Below are 4,302 nucleotides of genomic sequence, written 5' to 3'. Positions count from 1 at the left end.
AAGGAGAAATTACTGCTGTGAGTCTCAGAGTCTTCAGTATTACTGGTCTCAGTCACGAAGACTGTGGTGTCTGAAGATAACTTTCTCTTACTTGGCTTTATAGTTCCACCAGCCACGCCATTGCTTTTAGCAGACACGCTACTGTCAGCAGCATCACAACTTCAGGCAGACCTGCAATGCGGATCTCACCACTCACATTGGGTGAACACTCGTCTCTGCTACATACATGCACTCTGTTCTCAAATTTGCTTGGGGCTGTCAAAATGCAAAGAGCTGCAATATATTCGCCACACTTTCCTGACTACCTTGTTTTTAAAAGTTGTGACATTCAAGTGTGATTCTTGGTTCGTCTACAAGCTGAATTTTTTTAGAGGTTCTATTGCCAGACAATACTCGTCCCATATTCCAATTTGTCCACAGGGTGTTTCAACCCTGGTAGGTTATCAACTGCCTGTTCTGCAGATAATTTCAGATAGTTTCTGTAAGAAACTGAATTATTATTTGCGGTAGATGAGGAACAATCACAATAGTTGTTAGAGTGAACTTTCAAACCCATTCAATTAACCGAGGATCAACCCCCTGGTACCTAAGCACCGAACAGGCAGGCTTAACTTAAGGTAATATGTAAAACATTTATGCAGAAACAAAACAAGTAAAAGTCAAAATGCAAAACAATAAAAAACCCAAACCAAAATAGAAAAATAAAGTAAAATGTATTAAACAAAATGACACTAAAATGACAATATCCAATAAGGGGAATTAGATATGAACTGTAACGCTGTAAGAATCACAAGGTGCCAATGGATGAGGGGCCCGGGCATGGATTAGTCTCTCTGGAGCTGACTGCCAAGTCAGAGGAAACCGGAGGCCATGGCCTGCAAGCACATAGTGCAGGAATTAGACGCAGTGGTCCAAGAAGACATCTAGTGCTCCAGGCTCAGATAGGGCTGCTGGCCTACAGGGGGATTCACTGCAGGTTTGGGTGCAAAGTGCTTAGAGTATTGAGAACAAGCAGCAGATGCCCAGCAGGGCAATAGCAGACGGTTGAAGGCAGCAAGGCCCGGACGAGACTGAAAGGGAGTGACAACTATGGCCCTCACCATCAAGCAACAGCATAGTGGAGCTCAGCGGGAGGACAACCTGGTGACAGCCAGTCACTGGGGCTGGGACCCCCACGACAAGGCAGGACGGTCTAGTGATGTGGTAAGAGATATAGCAGCCATGTCCTCAGCGAGAAGCAAGAAGGATCAGAATCTAAAAAAGATGCTGACCTAGCTCCCAATGACCAGCAGCAGAGAAGGGAGGCTCTCCCCAATGACACAAATCAGCCAAGATGCAGACACCTCTGAAGCCCCAGTTACCCACGCCTTTTTAGAGTCGCTATTCGGTGCATTATGAGGCGACTTGCAGACGCTGAAAAGGGAAATAGCGGGGGAGATGAAGGAGATAACCGATTGAGGCCACACGTCCCCCAACGGCATCAACGTCCTCCTTACGATAAGGCGGGGCGTTAATGCCGTTGGGGACAGTGTGGCCTCCATCGAAGATCAGGGGCAAGCCCGGGAAGAGGAGGTGGAGCATCTACAGCAAGAGATACTCCGGCTCAAGGTTCAACAGATCGATCTCCAGTCACACACAGAAGACCTGGAGGATCGGTCTCGGCGAAACAACATCCACGTTAAGGGAGTTCCACCTAAAGAAGAAGGGCCAGACATCACACAATACCTGCAGGGTCTCTTCAGGAGCATACTGGGCGCCCCCACCGTATATTTTGGCTTACTTTCCAGACTTTAAACTAAAAGAGTGTACACTACGTACTGCCAGGCACAAGCAACCTCTAAGATATCAGGACCACTCCATAGCTTTGTACCAGGACCTGGCTCTAATAACCCTTCAAAAGTGTTGGGTATTTCGAGTGGCAACCACGCGTCTTCGAAATCAAGGAATACCATATTCTTTGGGTCACCCTTTCCGGCTGATTTTCATATGGCAGGGCAAACTCCTCCAGCTCAGATCCGTGCAGGACACTTGCCAGGTGCTGGGCATCGAGAATCCAATCCAGGAGGAGACAGAGGGCCCACAGATTAAAACTCCTCGAGAAAATAGGCATAAGGTCTACGGGAGGCGTAGCACAGAGCGAGCAAGGAGACCGGACCCCAAGACCATGGCACAAGAAAGACTGGCAGTGCTGAAGACATTGTCAAAGGAGACATTCCCCCATGATGACACCGTGAACGACTGAGGGACAGATACGTGACATTTGCAAGGCTTGGTGGGCAGTGAAAAAGTCTGCGGGGAGCGTAGAGACACGGGGAGTGTAGAGACACGGGGAACAGGCCACACACATTCACAACTATTCCGACTTCTAAGGACGCGCACGTACGAATGGCGGGCCCTGGACAATTTGAGGTTAATGGGTTTCTAAGTTTGGGTTAGGGAGGGGAGGGTGGAGAACTGGTATTCAGGTTAAAGGTGTTGAAGAGAGGATCACAGGGCAATGGAGGCCTGGCAGACGTTGGGAGCTCAGTGGTAAGAGGGATCACAGGGACCCAAATACAGGCAAAAGCTGGTGCACACACTATGGCACACTATTTCCCAGCTCACATTGAAAATTCTCACTCTCAATGCGAGAGGTCTCAACAATCCCAATAAAAGGAGATCCATCCTTTCCTACCTCGATAACATGAGGCAGATGTGTGCCTCCTCCAGGAGACAGCTCCTCTCCAAAGATTGGCATAGAATGAGGTCACAACTCTTTCCCCAGCAGTTCTTTTCATCTACCCTGGATAAGAAGGTGGGTGGCTATTTTAGTAGCCAAGCGTTTTAAGGGGACAGTGGGGGAAAAGGAGGCCGAAATCAAAGAGCTTGATGGGAGCAGGGCCATCGATAGAGTAGGTGTTGGTATGAGTATTTTAGATGCAAAAATTGTGTTGCAAACCACCAGAGTTGCTGCTCCTACAATCACCCTTCACCCGATATACAATCAATCCAGGGGCTGCCTCAACTGTCTATAGATAGAAACGGGTCCCCCCCCCCCACATCCCCTATACCAATAACCATTTCAAATACCAACCCCACCAGGGATGGTGCTAATAGGTTAAACAGGCCCAGGGGCTCGAATCACAACAGGTTGTCTAGTACCTCGTGCATTAATGTTCCTGCCGTCCCAAGTATGAATGGCTAATCAGGATGTCCTGAGTCTGCCGCCCGCTGCTTGCCCTTATGTGTTGGTACTGGCCGGAGTACCTACTTTAAAGAGGGATCAGCATGAGTCACCGGACCAGCTACGCAATAAATGTGCGGACTGGCTATCAAGGCATAGAAACTTCCATGTATCCGAAATAAAGGATGTTATTATGGCACGCAGGGTTGGGTGAGTCAGTGCATCTACAAAAAATATCGAAGGGGACAGTATTCTAATTAACTTTCGCAGACCTTCTTTGGTGAGACACCTACTAAGGGGTTGCGAATTCATAACACATAATAGCACTAACATATGCGCACTACCACTTGGTTATTTCTACAAACCAAGTCATGCTTCTTTCACCAACAATCCCTCTTGAATTACTACCCCTAATAAGTTTGAGGCCTTGTCTGGATTAGAGACACAAGACTGACAATGAACTTTTGGGGAAAATACTGATCCTGCTATTAGGTTACCTCATGCCCTGCCAGTAACTGAGTGTACTATTTCCACAACCCACTTATCCCTCCTACGCAAACGAAGGCCTCAGAAAGTTCAGACCTCCATATCTTAAGCTGGAATGTTGCAAGGTTGTACTCTAAACTTCACCAGCTAGATTGGGTACAACTTATTAAAGACCAAGATATCCTTTTATATCAGGAAACATGGGCCACACAAGAATTGCATATTGAGGGGTTTGAGTGCCATAACACTCCTAGCAACAACCCCCAAGCAGGGTCGACCATTTGGGGGTTTATCAATCTGGGTCAATATTAAGACAGGGGGATGCATAAAAACGGTACATACAGATAACAATAATTTTCTAGGCATATTATTTAATAGGGGAATTTCCTTTTGGATAATTATTTTTTATAACAATGATTTTCATTCTGTTGCAAATATGCATTTTATAAATGTGATTAATTGTATTGCATCTATTGGAAAATCCAAAGAGACTTTCAAGTCAGTAGGAATCTGTCTGGGGGCGATTTTAATGCTAAGCTATCTTACTCATGGTCAAGCGAATATTCACACAGCAGCAGACAAACATGCAATAGGGGTAGAGAGCTAATGGACCATTTGAACACCCTTAACTTAATTAATGTTATAGAAATTGA

This window comes from Lissotriton helveticus (assembly GCF_964261635.1).
Source record: "Lissotriton helveticus chromosome 1_1 unlocalized genomic scaffold, aLisHel1.1 SUPER_1_unloc_2, whole genome shotgun sequence".
Classification (NCBI taxonomy): Eukaryota; Metazoa; Chordata; class Amphibia; order Caudata; family Salamandridae; genus Lissotriton; species Lissotriton helveticus.
The sequence above is the reverse complement of the archived record's forward strand: the minus strand, read 5'-3'. Positions refer to the sequence as shown.